This window comes from Natator depressus, chromosome 8, assembly GCF_965152275.1.
Source record: "Natator depressus isolate rNatDep1 chromosome 8, rNatDep2.hap1, whole genome shotgun sequence".
NCBI classification, from domain to species: domain Eukaryota; kingdom Metazoa; phylum Chordata; order Testudines; family Cheloniidae; genus Natator; species Natator depressus.
In genome coordinates this window covers 24,297,977-24,320,296 of record NC_134241.1, presented here as the reverse complement: position 1 = coordinate 24,320,296, position 22,320 = coordinate 24,297,977, and positions in this window count along the sequence as shown.

The window sequence follows — 22,320 nt, the reverse complement described above, 5'->3', positions numbered from 1 at the left end:
AGAGGTGACCAGGCAAATTTGAGTGAGTGACATTGTGACCTGGCACACGGGGTCACAATCCCATTCAGTTTTGGCACCGTAGGCAAAATCTCTGTCATCAAAATCAAAATCTGCCGCCCTGGGCAGCTGCCTAGTTTGCCTATTGCTAAAGCAGCCCCTGAATACCTGCACATAGCATGTACAAAAAAAATCAAGACACATGTACACTATATTTAAATTGATCAACTAATTTTAAGTAAGAAATTGTATGTTGGAAACACAGGAGAGGCTCCTCCAAACAAAAATTATTTAAAGAAAAGGAACTGCAGGAGAAAGAGTAACTGAGCAAGGACCATCGGGGGTCGGGGTGCAATCTCCATAGTGCACAGGGCCCCAAAATTCTTTAATCTGGCACTGATCCCACTCTACAGCACAGGATTCCTCCCTTAAGGAATTCTTCTCTCATAGCATACTGTTGGTGCAATATCTGAATGTGGGGTGTTGATTACCTCTGGTGCAGTTTTCAGGCCTTAATACTTGGTGCCATAGGGTTGGGCTTTTCATTGCTACAGAGGACTGCTGATAAAAGTTTTCATGGCTATTGTTGATTACTATGGCCACTGGAATTGTACCATCATTCAGGGTTGTTCAGAACTTGTTGCAGATTCTGGGCATGAATCCCTGATGGTTAGAGTTGGGCTTGATAAGTCATCTGGCTGACACTTGGCTGTAAATTGGGAGCAAGTGGGGCACACCTTGGAGAGAATCTGGCCTGTCCGTGGACTTTATGCCCATGCACCGTTATGAGGCACCCACGCAGAGACTGACTCATAGGAGAGGTTAGAGTTTAGGAGGTACTGCAACCTCTTTAGCAGACGTAGGCTTTGGGTATGTACTGTGTTGTGGGGTTAGGAGGTGTCAATTAAACTTGATTTGACTCATTCAAGAAAGCTATGACCAGAGGCCTTAAAATCCTAAACCCTTATCTGTGAGTACTAGCAGTTAATACTAAAGGAATTAGAAAACTGATCGCCTTTAAAATCACTGTGGTGGTCATCCCAATACATTGTTTGCACTATAATATCTGTCTATGACAAATAGTAACACAGAATGGCACAGCAAAAAGTAGCTTATACACTGCATCGGAACTTCGTTTATTTTGAAAGTTAATTCATTTCAGAACAAGCAGTGACTGGAATGAATACCAGTAATGTAGGGCACTAAAGATAGTTTTTCACAAATGGTCTCTGCAAAATGAATTAAGTCTTTCTAAAAAGTACATAAATAATAGGAAGCAAAACACATTTGTGTATAAGCCAGATCCAAAGCCTATGGGAGTCTTTTACCTTAGGATTCTTGTGTTTGCAGGGGAAAAGGAGCCCACTCTACAAAAAGCCCACAGCAATCAATAAATAAATAGCAAAGCAATCATTATTCTTCCCATTGTACAGCATTAGTTTTGGGTTGTTGTGGCTGTATAATAAAATGTAGTAAACTGTAGTAATTCACTTTGAACTAATAAGAATCATCTAACTCATTCACAAAGATCAAGGATAGTTCTCATATCACTGAAGCTCTATAGTCTAGAAATGCCTTAAAATAGTCATAAAAAGTATATAAAATTTCATAGCAGTTGTCCATCTAGTCTGATATCTGGCAGCGGTTAATTCCTAGAGCATCAGAGAAAGGAAAAATCAACAAACACACACATAAATCTAGCTTGTTGTGATATACTATGTACATGGGAGATGGGAAATCCTTTCCTCATTTCTGTAAGTGACCATTCAATGTCCTGGAGCATGAGATCATATGTCCATATAACTGTGTGGACTGTCCCCTTTAAGATGTAGTGCGGCTCAGATCCAGCCCAGTCTGTTCCATGACATAGCTCCTTTAAGGAAATGGGCATTTTAGAGAGCAGCAGACAAGCTGGGGTATTAATGAGGGTGCTGTCTCCTGAATGGGATAGAACTCAGCTGTTAGCTGGCCCTGGGGGAGAGAAGAGTGCTTCAGTGGAGTGGGAGTGTATAGCTCCATGATGGAGGGCTGTAAAATCCCTTAACCAGGGGGTTGGTTAAGAATCAGAGCAGGAGGAGGTCTGTGAAAAAGATGCTCCCTAGAGGCCAAGGGCTGTGATGGGACTGGCAGAGTGCTCTGGCTCAGAGGTAGCTGGAGGGGCAAGCGGGAACCTGAAGTCCTGATGTGAGGTGGACTTAGGCCTGAAGGGTAAATGTATTTCTTAAAGACTCAATATATTGAACTGCAGGAAGGCGAATGGTACTTTAAGTATGAACGAATTATTGGGAACTAGGAAGGAACTGAAGGGCCATGCTATGCCACAATGGATGCTCTGAAATGGGACTCTCCCACAGATCCTTATTGTTTTATCTTGTGTTTCTAGAAATGATATTAATGAGGATAAAGTTATCCAACTGCAGCTCTACAAAGGAGATGAATCCATTTCTTTTTCAGCGTTAGTACTGAACTAAACTAACAGGTTGGGTTTTTTTCTAACTTTGTCCCACGTGGGAAGCTGTGTGCTCTGACTTCCACCAATAATTAATGAATAAAAACCATGCCAAAAGAGGGCTATGCAATGATTAAAGAGTGTATCTGTTCAAGGGGCAGCAGCAATAAGAGGTAGTATAACAAGGGAAGAATAAAAACTAGAGAGAGACCTCAACAAAATCCCCTATAGCAACACACAGGCTCAGCTCCAGCTTTGAATTTTACAAATGGCTCCTATCTTCATAGTGGGCTGACCTGACATCTCAGGTCCAAAGGCATCCCACTGTGTGGCTACTCAGACTCTAATTTCAAATACAAATTTTGTGTCTTGAGACTCTCTAGGACTGTATCAGGAAGAGAGACCCTTGGAAAACAGAGTGTGTCCTTAACAAATCATACCCCACACTTTCAGCTAGTAGAACCCCATCAATCTCTTCCCCCAGCACAAGGGGACTATGCTGGCTGCATCATCCAGTACATAGTGTAGTCTGCTCCCTCCTTCTCCCCTCACTGTGGCTAACCCAGCTCATGGACTAGTCTGAAAGGGGAAGGCTGCCTCCTTGCTACTCCCCATCTCTTTTGAAGTACCATGCACCCCTAAGGTGTAAAAAAGGAAGAGTCCCTCTATAACCTTCAGTGCAAAGACTGCAGTTTTGACCGCCTCTTGCACATGCCCTGCAAGGTCTGAGGAAAGATTCCTTGCATTGTCTCCATGAACTGTGAAGCTCTATGACAATTTAGCCCTTATGGGGCAGATACCTGTGAATGTTTGTTTTTATTAACAAAGATAACACATGTGCTGCCAGAAAATTCTAAGGCGAAGAGAAACAAGTTGCTGAAATATTCTCATGGATAGGGCTGCTATCAGCATGGTGGCAGAGATGATTGAATGGAAGAAGAATACCTCCTCCATTGACATTAGGTGGCAAGCAGAGGGGAGCATGAAGAATCCTCACTGCTTAAAAATAAATGTTACCACAGCAATCGTTCTGGGTTTCCTTTATAACTCCCATCTGCTTCACTTTCTTTTCCAGCTTCAGATGTAGAGAAGCCTAGGATTGTGATCCGAAGGTGACAAAGGTGCACAAGTGCCAGAAGGGAACCTATCATCACTACATCTCAAGTAGCAGAGCTGTGACTGTAATAGTATTCTTATCACACAGAACATGATAAAACTCCACTCCTCTGGCAGGTCAGGAGAAGGGCAGGGCTATCACTGAGCTTCCTTCCTTAGAGAAGCACAAACAAGTGCTTCAGCTGGATACTGAATCAAAATGGGTAAACATGGTAGGGAGGACAGCTACTGGATGTACCACTCATAGGTGGCTTTCATAATAATGAGCAGACTTGTTTTATTTCCGGATTGCACTGTGATGGAGATCACTGAGTCAAAGGTGAAGAGGGTGGTTCATGAGAAAAAGCAGTCTTTTGCCCAAGCCCGCAGATGTTAGAACTAGAGATGGAACTAAAAATAAATAAATCAAAAGCTGTTGCCCAAGGCTGGCTTTTATCAGTGTTTGTCTTTTGTCATTCAGTTCAGTGAATTAGTTCATTCCTAATGGTTCACTAAAGAGTGGCTAGAGCAAAGTTCATGTTCAAATGTATTTTTCAAAAGTAGGAATGATAGCTACCTTGACAAAAGGACATATCTTGATGCATGCAAAGTTAAACAAAATCTTTCTTTCCTTATGGTGGTCATGGTCATGATTTTGAACATCTCCCATGCCCACAACAGTCACATAGGAAGCTTAAAATAATGTATAATGTCCAGGATCCTCAGCTGGTCTATACCAGAGGAGCTCTGAAATCAATAGAGCTATGCTTATTTACACCAGCGGAGCATCTTGCCCTTCTGTTGCTTGATTTTACACTTCTGAAGTAAGTAGGTTAAAATAAGGATGATGATGATTCAGAGCAGATACCTCACAAGAGCCAAAGCAGTATTTTTGAGATTCCATTTTTCTCTTGAGAGACCAGCAGGTTCAAAATGTTAAGTTTACTGCTATAGAAAATGCTAAATTCTTCCTTTAGTGTATGTTTGTGGGGGATTTTATCACTTATTTCTCTGTCTTTGTCCCTGAAGGAGAACTTCTCTTTTTATGTTCACTTTTATGGGTCATGTGGTATGATTGTGTGACAGAAAGGTCGGGAAAGTATTCTAGTCAGGTACTTCCCTAACAAGTTTTAAGTCATGACAACAAAGGTTGATTTCATGTGTTCCTGCCTCTAATGTCTACTTGCGCTGACTACTAAGAGCTCTAAAGATACATTCCTGTAATAGTCTGTAGCTGTGCAGTTGGAGTCTTAGTATACTTCCAACTGCACAGTTTTCCTGCTAACAGTAGCCTTTGGAACCTCTTATACTGACAGCTCACTGTAAAAATAAACAGAAATAAGGGCAGTTTACTGCACAATGGCATTTACATGAAAAGAAAACACATGCATCCCACATTTTAAACATAAATTTCCTATAAATAGAAACATGAAGTTCTTAACTCGGACACTGAGAAACTAACTAGCCAGGCCAACATCTTCAAAAGTGACAAATTGCAGAAAGGCATGTGGATACTGAAGGACAAATTCTGCTCTAACTAGTCTATATCAGTAAAGTCAGTAGGATTGCACAGGTGTGACCTAGTGCAAAATTTGGCCCTTGATATTTCAGCCTCTTTTTAGCTTTGTTATCCACCCACCTGGACTTGTGATTCTTTTCACCTCCTAGCCATCTTCTCAACTTCCTTCCTGTGGTTGGTCTTTCCTCCTTCAAGATTTCCCCATGATCAGGGCAATACTGACAAAGGTGTACATCATCTGGAAATTAATGAGAGCTTTTGACCAAGGACTGCAGCATTTGCAAGAGTGAGGTGTCCGGCTGGTAATCATAAGGATTACATGGAACTAGCCAACCCCTGTGGCAACAAGCAAAATTTACCTCCTGGCCTTTGGTTTTCACATCTGTTTCTATGATGCATGAGTTCAGTATTTCCTGCCCTCTTCCCCAGTTAAAATCCTCCAAAAATCTGTTTGGCTTTTTTTCGCTAATGGCAAAAAAAAAAAATACACTTCCTGAAGATTTTATTTTTCTCCTTTCCACAAAAATAGCAAAAGGATAAATTCACTGGAATTGCATGACATACCAAATGTTTTATACGCTTTCCAGAGAAGGTCTTAATGTTCTGTTTACCACACCTCACTTTAGAAGCTTGAACTGAGGAATGGATGGTCAGATATGAAGGCCTAGACCCACAGGGCTAATTCTATCCCTACAGGGACCTATCTTTGGGTTCCACATTAAATGCAGCAACCTTTTAGGAGAACAGCTGATCTTGATCTCATGAGATTTTGGGGGTAGAAGACAAAATCTTAGTGCTGTTGGGTTGACAGCCAACCATAAACATTTTGCCCTGATTTAATGACAAACCCAAACCATGAAATCTACTCTAAACTGGATCCAGATTAGCCCATCTCTAATAACTTCCCTTTGTGCTGTGCCTCAAACCCATAAGTTGTTCTAATTACTTTTACTTTTCTGCTGCAGAATATAGTGAGAAGTGAAGTCTGCCCTCTGAGCTGTCTTTCAAGTTTCTTTATACAGAGTAATAGCAGTAGGAGTTCATCGCTATTATTTTAATCTTACTCTACACTTTTCAAGGTATTGTATCAAGGTTCAAAAGTTATAAGTTTCACAACGTTGTTCACATCTGCAACAACAAAATATCCATTTTGCCTGATAAAATGTGGTGAAACAGAAATTGGCATTTCACCCACTTCAGTGACCAGCTAGCAGCCATATAACTATGGAGGAGAAAAGGGAACTCCATAAAGTCCACTATGGTCCTCATGCTGTAGATCCAGGGCCAGCCCACAACATTTTGGCACCTGAGGTGGGGAGCTCAAATGACACCCCCATTCCCCCTCGCTTGGGCCAAAACTTTGAAAGATCTCAATTCTGCCTTCTTCCTGTTCTACTCCTCTCATGGTACTGCTCTGCTACCTACCCCAGTAAAGGAGAACTAACAACTTAAAATGCCTTGTTCAAAAATTTTAAGTAACACTTAACTTTCAAACGCCCGAACAGCAAATGTACCTTTTCTTGTCTGCATAGTAAACACTGGCATTTTTATCTGTTTGAATAATCAAAGTGGTGCTTTCTGTGCCTTCTTGGTTGCAAAGATTTGAACTGCTTCCTGAAGGTCCACAGTCTGGGCCAGCTCATGCTCTATTGAAAAGCAACCATCTCAATAAAGCATGGTTGCATCTGACCAGCAACCAGCCTCTCCTGTGTCATTGTGGAGTGTAGATGTGTTTTTATTAACTTCAGTTTGGAGAAGCTGCATTCGCCACTGGCAACTGTTACAGGAAGTGTTTGAAGTATGCGCAGAGCAACAAAAACATTTTGAAAGAGGGTGGTCATCTTATTTGTGCACATATATTCCAGAACAGCCTTTGAAGTTGATCCTGCTGAACTGTATCTTGAAAGGGCTTTCAGTTCATCACCTAAATCACTCGCATCAATATCGCGCATGTCATCATATGTCAACACTGTCTCTAGTGCCCTGCATTGCTGGTATAGGTCTTCTTCAGGTATAGTGAGGAGTTTTGGTATATCATACAACATCCCAAATATAATGCTGTGTTCCTTGAAACGTTCTTCAGTTGACTCTACTGCACAATCTAGCACCCGGCTAAAGAATTCAACTTTGAATTGTTGTTTGGGGTCTCTTATGGGATTATCCCGTGTCTCATAATCAAAATGTCTTCTTCTTCAGTGACTCTTGTATTCTTGAATGGATGGGAAAAGAGCTTCAGTGTGAAGTTCTTCTGCCAACTTCTGTGCACTCTTCAGAATGTTTTGAAATCCCTCATCTGACCGGTGAGACTGTAGGTATGACTTTGCTTTCTCCAGTTGTTCCATTGCTTCAGATATATCAAGGTCAACACCTTGGAGTCTCTTGCTTACAACATTTATTTCAAACGGTATGTCATGCCACAGCACTAAGCCACTCAGAAATTTGAAGTTGTGTATGTTTTTGGTAATTCCATTTCCCTCTGCCACTGTTCTCCCACAAACAGTTCCTGTCATAGCATTATCCTCCATAATGGCAACTATGGCATCATCTATCTTCCAATTTGGTGTTTGATAGGCTTTATCGCCTCCACTCGACTTTCCCATCGTGTGACACTCAGTGGTTTCAGTGTCAGAGAGGATGTTGCTTCAAAATTTGCCATTGAGGAGTTGATGCAGAGAAAAATACATAGATGCTTTGAATTACATTAAAAAATTCAGCAGCCTCACTAGAAGCTGATGCTGCATCACTGACCACCAAGTTTAATGAATGAGAATGGCATGGGACAAAAAAAGCTTGAGGGTTTAAGTCGCGGATCCGTGTCTGCACTCCTCTATTCTTTTCTCTCACGTTGGCACCATTATCGTAGCCCTGATCTCTCATGTCAGCTATCACAATTCCCATATTTTCCAGCTTTTTAAAAAGCACATTTGTCATACCAGCTTCCAATGTGGCTGGAATACTAGACTGGAAGAATATGCAACAGAAACAGTATGCAGCATTCTGGGTTTTTGAATACATAAGCCATGGCCTCTCCACTTTGTCACCACTGGGGATTCCACACTAGTAATGTGTTGGATGGAAACTTCTATTTTTATTGTCTTTGGGGAACATGAAGTTTTTCACTTGCTGTGGCTCATGCAGTACAAGGAAGTCCCTCAGGCTGCTGCTCAAGTGAGTCCATAGTCCTGGATCAGCTAGACTTAAGGAACTAAACTCAGCAGCAGCTGTTTCTTGCGCCTCCACCACACTCTTCTCTGATCTACATTTTTCTTCAGGAATGTGCATGGTTACATCCATTTGAGAGGAGATATGGATGCTGCAATAGCTGCCAGGTCACCTGCACTCTGACTAACTGGCAGATCAGGCATCTCCTCACCACTCACATCCTCACTGGGGCCGGAAGTCTCACTGTGAACATTTGTGTCTATGTATCTCAGGAGAGCTCCTTCCTGCTTAGATAGAAAAGCTTCCTTTGCTTTCTTTCTTTTTCTGAATGCTGCCCCAGAGGGGTGTTTTCTTCTTTCACTCATGACTGCTGTTCTGTGCCAGCTATAGTGGTTCTCAACACTCAGTTGAAGGGGACGAATAAGCAGGCTGGTAGCAGGGCCTGAGTGAGAGAAGATATCAGTGTTTTAAGGGCCTAACTGGCTCCTACTACTTCAGTTGACTGCCTGTTCCCTCAAGGGGGTTCAGGGAAGCAGCAGGAAACAGGAAGCTCCCTGAGAAGCTGGTGGTTAATCAGTCCAGGCTCCTGGGGGTGTTAGAGAGGTACATAAGAAGCTCCTCCTCCTCTCTCTCCTTGCAGCTCCTTCTGCTTTCTGTTATTCCCTCTCACCTTTTCTCCTGCCTGCCTGTTATGTCTCTTGTGCCCTCCTTCCTCCAGCACAGCACTCCACCATCTCTGTGCATCTAGAGCAGAGAGAATACATATGCACCAGAAGCAGACACAATTTTCTACACTCTGGGTCCTAGTGGCACCCCCCCACAGTCTGGCACCTGAGGCGGCCACCTCAGTTTGCCTCATGGTAAGGCCGCCTCAGGTGTAGACTGTGTAGACCTAAGATATCTTTACAGCGCTTAACTTAGGTAATAGGCAACATGGAAAATTGAGATAAATCAGTCAAACTGCTGCTAATATAGGGATGTACTGAATTCAAAAACACTTTTAATCATCAGCCTGTTAGACTCTTTGGCTGGCTAACTATTCTGCTGATATCTCACTTCAGATGAGACCTGCTGGGGCTTTTCCCACCAGATTGTTCTACTGTCATTGGGGCATCGTCTTCCCGTTGCTGCATGAGTGGAGGGAAGATAAACCAAGGCAGAACCACCAGGGTGGGGGCATGATTCTGCAAAAGCATCATCCTCACAGAAACGCCTATACACAAGCTCCAGGAAAACTTATGGACAGAAAGGTAGAAGCTAAGGAGCAATGTGTGCTATAGTCCTTTACAGAGGCAGCTGATCTATAAGCAGATAACTGCACCTAAGTTAATGCTAGAAGAAGCACAATTGTCTTAGGATCCATGACTGAACCCTCATTGGGAGAGTAGGATGGGTTGTGGGGTGAGATATTTGCACAGGTGCAGGGTGGGGTACAATGGAAGCATAGCCCTTCCAAGAGTTGTGCTGAGAAGGGAGAGAAAATTATGATGTGGCTCATTATGAGAGGGTTAGAGCAAGTGTCCCGAAGTCATGAATGCAGGGTTCTATTCTTAGCTTTGCTAGTGGATCTAATGGGTTCTTGCACAAGTCATTTCATCTTTCTGTTCCTGGGTTTACCCATCCATACAATGGATGTAAAAATGCCTACCTCCTAGTGGTATTCTGAAACTTGAGACCAGATTGTGGCCCTGATCTTCCCCACGCTCTTTCAAGAGGCTAGTGCTGCCATGGACACTAACCAGGAGTAATGCCTCTTCTTTCCAATAGGATTAAGCTTAACCTCTGTCCACTGGTGAAAGCGGGGAGGGGAAGATACATTTCATGTCTCTCCCCTTGCATTCTTGTGCATAGCTAGGCACGTTCTAACCCTCAGTTATTCAGTACATGTAAAGTGCTGTAAGACCCTATTGGTAAAAAGTGCTGTGGAAGGGCAAAGGATCATATTAGTTGTTGTTAATATACCTGACAATCTTTACCACTGGTTAAAAAGTTTTTAAAACTGTGGTACTTTACAGCAGAGGTCTTTAAGCATCAGATATCTAAATCTCCATGCAGCATCATTTATAATAATAAAAGCTCTTAGGATATTTTGCATAGCAACCGTTGCTAAGAAAAATCTGTAGCCTAGACCAAAATTCAAATCCTATCAGCATTTCCAGCAGCTGGAGAAGACTAAATATACCTAGTTCAAATGGCTGGCTTCCTCCAGCAATGATATTTTTAGATGTTTCAAAGAGTAATACTGATTTAGTACATAGAAATATTCTTGCTAAATTATAAATATAGTTGGGGTGAGGAGGCTGGATCAAGAGAGTACCAAAATTTGATTTTTGTATGGTTCTGGTATTTACCAGTTCAGATCTGAAATCAGATCTATCTGCTCAACCAAAATAGCATGTCTTGTGATGAAGTTTCTGCACCCTTTCTCTGACCTCATCCCTTCTGCCTGCAATCAAGGTTGCTGAACAGCTCACCCCCCTGCAACGAGTACCTTCAGAGAGGCTGCTGAGTCAGGACACAACCACTCCCTAATCATATGAGGCCCCATATGGCAAGTAGCCAGTTCAAGATCACCACACGTGACCTCAGGAGGGCATCACAGTCTGTTCCTCCCACCACTCCTAGCTGCAAATATCTATCCCAGTTGCTCTAGCACAGACACCTAGCAGCTCCCAGAAGTCCTCAAAGGACTGGTAGACACTGATGGATCCTTCCAAAGAGAGATATTGGTAGGGAGTTCCTAGCTAGCACCTCAAAAGCCTCCAGGAAAAAAAAAAGATATTGAAGGGTTGAAGTTTTGAGGTTCCCACTTCTTGAAGACTGCTAGTGGTGAGTGAGCAAGTGGAGAAGACGTGGGAATGGTTTGGGCTGGGACAAGGAAGGACTAAAATGGAGAATATGATTTTGGTAAAACCTTGCCCACACAACTACCCTAGCTCAAAAGAGAGATCAGATTCGTGTAACTCACCAGTGAGGACACTCATAGATTCCAAGGCCAGAAGGGACCATTGTGACCCTCTAGTCTGACCTCCTGTAGAACACAGGCCGGAGAACTTCGCTTAAAATAATCCCGAGAGCCTATCTTTTGGACACACCCATGGAATTCACATGTACAGCTGATGGATTTTTAAAAAAATGAAATACTTCACCAATTTTTGACTAATTCTAATCATAAGTGTCTGAGGCTGTGATGACACAACCCTTCCCTATCAATGAGAGGCGTGTGGATTAGTCCCTGCCTTGGAATGGGTGATGCGGTGATTGGACTATCCCCACACACTGACCTCAGTATCTGACTACTAAAAACAAGAGGCATGTTTAAACATCTTTGTTTAAAACAAACATCTTTGTTTAAACATCTTTGTCAAGTAGACTCCTTTATTTGCAGCTAAAGAAAAGACACTAATTCCTTCTTTGGACATTGGGCACAAACATCTTGTTTTTCAGAAGACTGACTGACAAAATAAAGGGCCTCTAATGGGTTAGGGTTTCTAACAGTTTCCATGTGATATTTTTAAATAAGGGAAATTATTATTTTTGTTGCTTCAAAAGTTTATAGTTCACAGCAAACTTTTCAATGATTTTCATAGGCTTTGCATTAAACTTCTGTTTAATAAACTATATAAAATGTGTGTGAGAATGACCTATATCAAGGCACCTGGCTCATCTTTAATGGCCCTCATGTATCTGAACAAGAACTGTATTTTGCAGCACTTTGGAGAAAACCATTTTTGTACCATAAACAGGCTATTTTGATGAGAAAACTCCTGGGCTGTGCCTGGAACATTAATTGAATAATTTAGCCACACATCCCTGATAAGCCATAAAATAGTCTGCATTTGGCTAGTGGCCTTTGTGGCCAGTTGATTTTGTTCTAGCTTTCCAGGTGAAGATATTGTGGTATCTATAGAATTGTAGCCATGACATCAGCCCCCAGGTCACTGACAATAAAACGGTCCATAGGACAACTGCACAGTGTATCTGTCCAAATTAGAATCCTTAGAGATAGCAACAAGGTCCCCTTAGGAATTATGTCAACAGCTGGGCTGTGTCTGATTGGGTGAGCCCCCCACCCCCAGCATTTCCCTCCTTCTGCCATAAACAGAGTCCCCCTCTGGGCATCCCAGAGCAATGGGGTTTGGCATTAACACCCGATTTATATGAATGTGCCAGGTCACCCCATAAACCAATACAGGCAGATATTGCTGGTTTGGTCACATTTGGGGCACACTTCCAAACTTTTCTTCACAACCATGAGGCTAGCAACTTACTTTTTTCTTGTCATGAAAGCTTAGGATCTGATATAATCGCATTACTTCAGGACCTAGGGCCTTATGTTGGGATTTAGCAATGTATTTTAACAAATCAGTTTTAAGAATAAAGTGTTATGAATTCAGACAACTTAACTCACATCCTTTCCTACAGGGAAGGGAATGAGGGAAATCCCCCAGACTCTGTACTTTCCAAAGGAAGGGGAGGGAGAAAGGCCCTGGTGGCAATGAGGCAGACAGGGAAAGGGAATTTAAGAAAGCTGAGCAAAGTGGATACAGACCTGCCATGTATGTCATGTGACACACATTTGGCAGGCCTGTAACAAGATCCCACAAAACTGGTAGAATGGCAGGCACTTGTGTGTGTGTCGCCCTCTGACACACACCACCCTGCAACTTAAGGGAACATGCTCTGAACTACAAGACAAGAGTCTGAAATCTAATCCCAGTTCTTCTACTGACACCTCTTAATATTTTTGTGCACTTCACAATTCTTTCTAACCAAGGCATCAAACCCCTATCTTAAGGAGCGCAACAAACAACCCTTTTACAGTTAAGGTGGCTGGAAAGTTAGATGAGGTCAGTGCAAGTAAAGGTAGGAATATAACCCAGGCCTGTAATATGGCAGATCAAATTTTTATCCACTTTGCCGCACAGCCTGTCAGAAGAAATGGTCCAGATTATATGCTTGTCTAATCTACACTAACAGTGTGGATCTTTGTCCCTCTCAGAGCACATATACAGGTTTATGAGTCTGTCAATACCTCCATGCTACTGTGTGTTGCTCTTTAATTCAAGTGGTAGAAGCTTATACTTTTAAATATAGAGATTGCAGGTGGAATTCCAGATGACCCAAACATGGCATTGTTATACTTGGCTCTTTTCCAGTGTTTGTGTTTTGGTTAATGGGAGTTCTCTCTAAGTACAGTGTGGGGTACATATTATAGGTAAGAAGACTAAGAGCAGTGTGTGCACATAGTGGAAGATCCTGACATTTTTGAGTGGGAAAAAAAATCAGAAAGTGATTTAATGAACATATCTTCCCAGAAAACAAGCTTCACTTCACACACCTTCCCAGAAAACAAGCTGCACTCCTGAAGGTATAAAAGGGTGTAGTACACTGTGGTCCCGCGCCCGCAATGCCACGCGCCGCCTGGGGAAGCGCATCGGCTGCCGCTGGGAGTGGTGCGAGGAGCGCCAGGAGCTGGGAGTCCTGGTGCCGCAGATCAGGTCTGAGGGCAACACCATCGTCACCCCGGGCACCAGGGGCCTACTGGAGAGGACCCTGAAGGCAGCCACCCACTCGCTGTACATAGAAGCCCTGAAGCGTAAGCCAGACCAGGGAAAAGCCTTCGAACTGACCAGCAAGTGGGACGCCAGCAACCACTTCCTCGCGGGGGCGGCTTCACCCGCTTCGCCGACTGGCGGTTCATCCACCGCGCCCGGCTCAACTGTGTCCCGCTCAACGGAGCAGTCCGCCACGGGAACCGAGACAAGCGTTGCAGGAAGTGCGGCTACTCCAATGAGACCCTGCCCCACGTCCTGTGCAGCTGCAAGCCCCACTCCAGAGCCTGGCAGCTGCGCCACAATGCCATCCAGAACTGCCTGGTGAAAGCCATCGCACCGCGCCTGGGGGAGGTCGCCGTGAACTGCGCCATCCCCGGTACTGACAGCCCACTGCGACCCGACGTGGTTGTCATCAACGAAACCCAGAAAAAGATCATCCTCGTCGACATCACGGTCCCCTTCGAGAACAGGACCCCAGCCTTCCAAGAAGCCCGAGCTCGGAAACTGGAAAAATACGCCCCTCTGGCCGACACCCTGAGAGCGAAGGGCTACGAGGTGCAGCTGGACGCCCTGATCGTCGGAGCCCTGGGCGCTTGGGACCCCTGCAACGAGCGTGTGCTGCGGACCTGCGGGATCGGTAGACGCTACGCATGGCTCATGCGGCGCCTCATGGTCTCGGACACCATCCGATGGTCCAGGGACATCTACATCGAGCACATCACCGGCCACCGACAGTACCAGGAGGAGTGAGCCGGTACGACATTGTGCACACACTGTGGGAAAGAGACTGAGAGGCCTTCCCCATTGGACTGTATGAACTGCAACCATAAACCCACTGAACATTAAACCCCACCAAATGAGGGTAGACCCATCCCCACCATCGTATCCACTCACTATACTCCGCATACTGAACATAGCCGTTGTGTGGATAACTTACCCCATATCTCAATGTCTGTACTCTGACCGGTTAAACTTTTACCCCCAGTCAGAGAGACTGCAGATTATTATGTGATCCTTACTCCACCAGCTCCTGAATCGAATCTTACACCCCTTGATAATCTGTACCTTATCCCCTGACAACCAGAAACTTCTGTGCTTGAACTCTGTACCGTTTCTTATTTCAACATTATCTTAATAAAATTTATTAGGGGACTGAATGCTTCAGGATATTGCAAATGCCATTCAGAGCCTGTCTGTAGGCCACTGGTATGAATCCATCCCAGTAAGTATTAATAGTTGCTCCCATTTAATGGATGTTTGATAGCCCTTATATGCATTGAATTTGGTAGATCTCAGTTCCAGCACTCACCTGACAAACGTACTACCACACTTTGCACTAAGTGGTAGATTTCTCAGAGAGGCCAAGAGCTTCATGGGTGTGACAGGGTGCCCCCCGCCCCCTTTAAGGCCTGGGGCCATCCAGCCCCTTCAATTAGCTCTGCCCTGCCACACCTGGGAAGGGTGGGAGACTTAAAAGCAAGAAAAGTCCAGCAATAGGAAGGTAAGAGGGGAGGAATGTGGGTTGGTTGCTCTGACTTGAGCCCTTTGTAGAGGGCTGGCTGAGGAAGAGATCCAGGAGAGAGCAGGGAGTCTCTCCACTAGAAGATCTGAAGGAAAACATGTCTGGCACTTGGGTCTCTTTTAGCAAGGGCCTGGAAGGAACCTGAGTGAGCCTAGGAGCAGAAGTCAGTGAGAAGGCCAGAGTTTTCCTGGGATTTTTGTGGGCACCTGGAACTAAGGGGGAAAGGGCAGGGGCAGAGGAAGTTTCACAAACCCTGATGAGAGGCGGAAGAAATGAGAAGTGAGGAGGTAGAAGAAAAGTGGTGTGCCCTGATGCAGGGAAAGAAGAAGTATTTACAGATTTGAGTGGAAGGCCCACAAACGTTAGTACCCTGGAAGGGGTGGGACTAAGGACATGGCTACACTGGAAACTTCAAAGCGCTCTGAAGTATGAGTGTGGTCGCACGTGAGCGCTGAGAGAGAGCTCTCCCAGCACTCCTGGTATTCCACCTCCATGAGGGGATTAGCTGGGAGGGCGGCTCCCAGTGCTCGGAGCCTGTTTACACTAGCACTTTAAAGCGCTCTGACTTGCTGCGCTCAGGGGGATGATTTTTCACACCCCTGAGCCAGCAAGTTAGAGCGCTATAAATCGTAAGTGTAGCCAAGCCCTAAATGTGACTTAGCTTGGGGGCTAAGCAGTCTGGAAGGCATTGATGCCTGGAAAGAGTTGTGGAAGATTAAGGGGAAATTTAAGACAAAGTTGCTTCAGTGTTTCGCTATGTGCCTGTCTATGATGCCCTCTAGTTCGGACTACGGGGGTGTGAATACTCAGGCTCAGCAAAGTGCTGCTCTATAAAACTCCCCTCTATTGCAGTCCTCTGCATTAGTGAAAACTAGGGACCTCTAAGTTTGTGCCAGCAGCACCCACATGGGGGCGTTACAGTGCAGCACTTTGCTGAGCCCTGCTATTCACACCCCCATAGTCCAAACTGCAGGGCAATTTTGGGGCACCGTTAAAGCAACTAAATATCAGGCCCTAAAATTGAGATGCCCCTTAAAATGCAACACAGGAAAATTTCTAATGAATTTTTTCTTTCTAATGATTCACACCAAACTGGTCTTTGAATAAAAAGAGTCTTTGAAAACTGATGTTTAAAGAAGATGAGATGTTGACAGAAAAGGATCATAATGGTTTGAATAATTTTCCCCCTCCAAATAGATTAAGGGGTAGAGTATGATAACATACATATAAATAACAAAGTGTTTAATTTTACCATGAAGCACACCTTTGTTTTTATATTTCAATGCTATAAGTCAGTGTATGTTAATAATTTGTAATTATCAATACTGAATCAGTTCAGATGAGGTACCACGCAGGCCAAGGTCTGGCTAACATAAGTATGATTTTGCCAATTCTCCTTTTACATTGAATTGTTGATCTGCTTAAAAGGATGTTATTGCTGACAGAACAAAGGTAATGAAAGTTTCGAGGTAAAAACACAAACCTGTAACAAGAACCCTTTTTTACTGGCAAAAGTGAGGAACCAGGTGAGGAAAACATGACACAAACTGGATAAAGAAGCAAAAATGCAGAAGTTGGGTAAAGTGAAGCTTGCACTTGTATAAAATAGGGGTTACATAAAAGCCAAAAGCTTGATGTGCTACAAGCTGACTGAGAGAAAGTGAAGGAATATGGAAATGTGAAAAAATCCAAGTGAAAAAGGCCCAAATTTGAGAACACTGGATCAGAAACTGAAGGAACAGGTCTGAAGGATCAGACCAAGGGTTCAGAGGAGGCTACAACCATCAAGAAATGTAGAAGAACTTTCCAGTTCCCCAGAATGCGGTAACTTGGGCCCTCTGCCTGTTCCATCTTGTCAGTGGTTATTGTCTGGCATAAATATTTATAAATGTAAATGTTCAGATCCTTTCTGAATGGTAGATATCAGAACAGGACAGAGTTTTCCATCACTGGTCACCCCAGTGCCAAATACAGGAGTAGTAACCTTCCTACCTCTACTCAAGATTCCCCTTTTTATACATCCAAGCATTATGTTAGCCCTTCTGGCCACAGCATCACACTAGGAGTTCATATTCAGATGATGACTTAGCATCACTCTCGCAAGTCTTTTTCAGAGTCACTCTTTCACAGTGCAGAGAACGTCACACATGGAGCTGCACAGAATTTGGCAGCTAGGTTAAAATCTGCTGTAATTTTCATTTTTTGAGAGAGGTCATTATCTCAGAGTTTTTGTCATAATCTACTCTTCAGTGTTCACAAATGTTCACAATGATCACAGTGTTCCAAAATTAATCACCAGGTCACATGAAAACCTTATGGAAGGACCTATGGTTTCACCTTCTCTGTATGTTCTTTGGCAGAAAAGGACAACCGTACCACCAACTCCAAGTGTAAAATCATGATTCAAGTCTCCAAAACCATGGTATTCTTAAAAATATAATAAATTGTATGTTCTTTTATTTGCCTTTTTGTCTTTGAGCCTTTAGGATTCATGTTTTCAAGCTTTTCTCAGCAACCATGAAGGAAAGAAACTTACCTTTTTGCCTCACGTCCCACAAAATGAAAATTTAGGTTTTTAAATAATCACATGGCTCTAGGAACTGGCGCTTTAAGAAAAACACCCTTTCTTGTGAGCAATTCCCATTGGTAACACTGGGGCATCTTTGTGTGTAACATTATGATTTATGGGAGGAAGTGTTTATCAAACTTTAGAATACTACCACAATTGTCTTTTCCTGGGAGTGTGGGAGGAACCCACAAAAGCTGGGTTGTCATCTGGACCAATCTGTGAGCACATCTAAGTAGAATTAATCTGTTGCATTGGATGTAGGCATCTTTCCTTTGTTCCTATTGCTCTTCCATTGGATCTGCTTTGAGAAGTCAGTTTTGTCAACATGGCACGTAGGACGGTAGGACACTGAACCAATTCACTTAGTCTTCTATTAACCTTCACCCTTCACACAGTACTTTGTTACTGCAATCAAAAGATATAAAGCTACCCAAGTATGCTGAAGATTTTGTACTATTAGAGAAAATATAAACAGACTCCCTTTTAATATCACCACTTACCTTGTAATATTTGCTATATAAAAGCTAATAATGATATCTTGAGTTGAACAAACTCTTAGGCCAAAGACCATTTCTGTTTTTGTTCTGGAGTACAGTTATTACTAAGTTAACAAGGAGTACTCACAATGGATTAATAATGTTATACTGATATATGCTCCCCCGCTCTCTTAACCCCGTTCTTCTGAATCTTTATGATTCTTGGGAAGAATTAGTACCCTCTCTCATCATACATTGATATTGTATTTATCTGAAAAGCTCTCACTGTTCCTTTTATTGAAGCTGGAATGTAGGTTAACAACATATCCAGAGCCCTCCTTGTGCACCCCAAAGCTTTCTGACAAAGAATATCAATGCAAAGTACCTTATAATGTAATGCAAATGTAGTTCTGTGTGTGGGTTTTTTCTTTAGGACTCTCCTTGCACTCTATTCACATTGTCATCAGAACACTTAGCTAGGCAACTATGTCATTACAATTACAATTGCACTGAACCTTTTAATTGCCACAGCAATATACCAAATATAGATATGTAAAATCCAGACTTTTCACATTCCTGCTGATTACAACTAGGATATCAGATCCATTGTATTCAAAGTTTTTACTCCTCTGAGACCACCTTCAAACTGAGGACTGAAATCCAATGGTGAAATTTCTATTAACTTCAATGGAAGTTGGGTTAGCCCATTAAAGAATTGATATTTCAACACCATGATATTTTGCTGAGGTTTCATTTTTTTAAAAAAAGGAATATCACCTACTGTATTGTCAAGCAGCCAAGCAAAAAATATCTTTAATAGTACCTAGATTTCAGGTCAAAGCAACAGAAAAATTCAATTTCAATACACTTTAAAAAAAGATTGGTAAAATAAATGCTATTGTGGAACTTCTTCACAAAAAGGCCTTGGAAAATAAATATTTCACAGTTTGCCACAAGCTTCTGTTGGATAGAAGCCATGCATTATTTTAATAACATTGGAAACTTTACTAAGAAATGTAAAGTAAAGGTAGCTGCAACTTCATAAATACATAAGATACCAGGGAAGTTGTCAGTCAATACAAACTACTTGCAAAATCAGGCAGAAAATTGTGCAATGAATAAATACAAAATAGTGGTGCTTTTGCTTCAAATTCTCTACTAGAGGAGTGGCAGATTTTGTCGTAGAACATTCTTCCCATTGTACAAATATTATTTCTTGTGTGGGATCACAAAATTTTGAGGGAATCACATAATTTATTGGATTACGTTCTGCATCTTTATTCTCCTACTGCTGTTTTACCTTAGCTCTTTCTATTTAAATAATGCCCCATAATCCAGAAAGTACTTTGTGGACTGCTGGGAAATATAGTCAGGTTCATTCCCAGGGTGTCACAGGAAATTTGAAAGAACTCTGCAGGAGCAAAGTAGAGCTCAAAGTTTGGGGGGAGGCCCTCACATTAATTTCTGCTTTTAAGATTTGTTTGGCCTGAACAAATCTATGGTGGTCACTTTCATTTTACAGAAACAAAACGTTAACTGTTTGAAAAGTTTGCAACAACATTTATAGAAAAGCAGCCAACAATGTTTAGCTAGTGGAAAAAAATTATACATGCCTATCCCAGTATATGATCCTTTACATTATTATTATTATTGTCTGAAAATATTTTTTCAATCTGATCTAGTGCTTTTTAATAACTCCTGCACAGATACAAGTCATGGAACATTAGCTACCAAATAATGTCATTCATTAAAGTACAGAATGGCTGGTCATTTGTGCTATGAAATTTCTTGACAATATTGTGGCTTTGATTAGCTTCTAATTTCTGTGCAACTCCCCTGCTCTCACTACTATGAAATGAGCTGTAGCTCACAAAAGCGTATGCTCAAATAAATTTGTTAGTCTCTAAGGTGCCACAAGTACTCCTTTTCTTTTTGCGAATACAGCCTAACACGGCTGCTACTCTGAAACCTGTTACTATGAACTGGAGTAGCAAGAAGCAGGAGTTTCGAATATAGCTAAGCAACACCTGTGTTGTTTTGTTGTTTGTTGTTTTTTAAAAGAGGATTTTCTAAGTGCATAGAAGAGGATAATTTCATCACAAAGTAGCCTGTGCACAAAGTGCACTTATTTTGACCTTTGGCCTCCTCATCCGAAAATTACTCACTTATCCATTGCCACAACGGACTATGTCTCCTGTTCCAAGCTTCTCAGAAGCCTTCTAGCACCTACTACTAGCAAAGTATTTCTTGATTTCCCTTACATGTGAGTCAGGTAAAAGCAGGGACTGAAAATTACACTGGGCTGAAGCCCTGATATTCAAAGTTGAATCCTGGATCATGTGCAGTGTTAAAGCTTCATTTTCCAATAACTTGCCATGGCTAAGGACACATATTTTACAACGCAGGATGATGGAGATTCAAGGTTGCCCAGCAATCTAGCTTTCAACCTTTCACTTCCAGTCCTGGGAAGTTGTAAAGTACCCTTAAACTTTGTAAACTGGCTAATTCCCAGGTGCTTGTTAAAGGGAAATTTCTAGACTTATTTTGGAGATGGTAGGGAATCCTATGCCACAGAACAGGAAGATCTGTGACCCAGGTATTATAGTATAAAAGGATCAGGTAGGACTCCTTTCTACAGTGAGTTCTCTCCAGTCCAGTTTCTCCTCGTGCAGAGGAACCAACCATTTCTTCTCTGCCAGCCCCAGATTCTAAGCTCCTTGCTTTCAAATCCTGACCCCTGGTACCATGCCCCCACCCCTTCCAAAACTTAATCAAGGAAGCCACAAGAGTCAGGTGACTCATTTTATCATTAGCCACTGGGGGACAAGGACCTCCTGATACTGAACCCATAAAGATTACACCATACATATACCATAGAGTGTGTATGCCGAAGCACAGGAGCTATATTTAGCTGGTGAGCTACAGGGAGAGTTTCTATATGGGTGAACAGCAGGAAAGCAATCAGCAGGCAGAGAAACCAGGTGGTTGAGCATTATTTTAAAATGATTAGAGCTGTGTGTTGGGTAACAAGGTTAAATGAAGGTGGAAGAGTTAGGAGAACTCTTAGCCATAACCCTCAGCGTAGTGCACTAATAAAAAAATACATGCATGGGATATGTTTAGAGAAAATGTGTCAATGATATGTAGAGTGCATTGTCTTTTGGTCTGACGTTTTGCCCTTCTGGACAAAAGTTTCTTCCCAAGTCTTTCATTATCTGATTTAAATCCTAAATGCTAGAGTCGGAGACTCTTTGGCTTTACTTAGAATTCCTCAGAGGGAAGCATCTATTCCTAGGCAATTTGCAAGTCCTCCTAGGGTAAGATGAGTTGTTTATCTGGGTTTTACTTTTTAAATGGGTAATGATAATGAGGTGTAATTGAGAATTGCTTTGAGCTCATTAATATGCATGTTGTCATCCAGTTTCCTTTAAAGTCACCTTCTTGAGCACTTGGAATATGACTTGTAGATTATCATAGCACTTTTTCTTTCTTGAGTAATATTGCTGGGGGGGTTGTTTTGTTTTGTGTGTTTTGTTGTCAGAATTGTGGGGGTTTTAATTATTATGATTTGTTTTTGTTTTCTGACAGAGTTTCTGGTTTATTTTTCCTAACTGATTTTCCATTAATGTGGGCTTTGAATTTTCTAGTTGCCCCAAACTCACAGTTACTTAGCAGTGTTTTTAATGTAGAGACAGGAAAACAAAAAGTCCTCCCTTGCATTTTAAACCTTTTTCTTCAATTAGACATTGACTAATATCTTAACTATATTAATGGCTTGATTTATTTTTTTCCAGAGGTTCTTGGTACATTGGTTTTCACTGGCTTCAGTAGCAGCTTGGGGTACACAGCACCTCTGAAAACTAGCCTTTAAATATTCAGTCTTTATTTTGTCTTCCAATAAAACATCACAATTAGATGCCTTGTTGCCCAGCAGGTCCCTGCTAGCTATTTAGATAGTTTCTACTGTATTTGA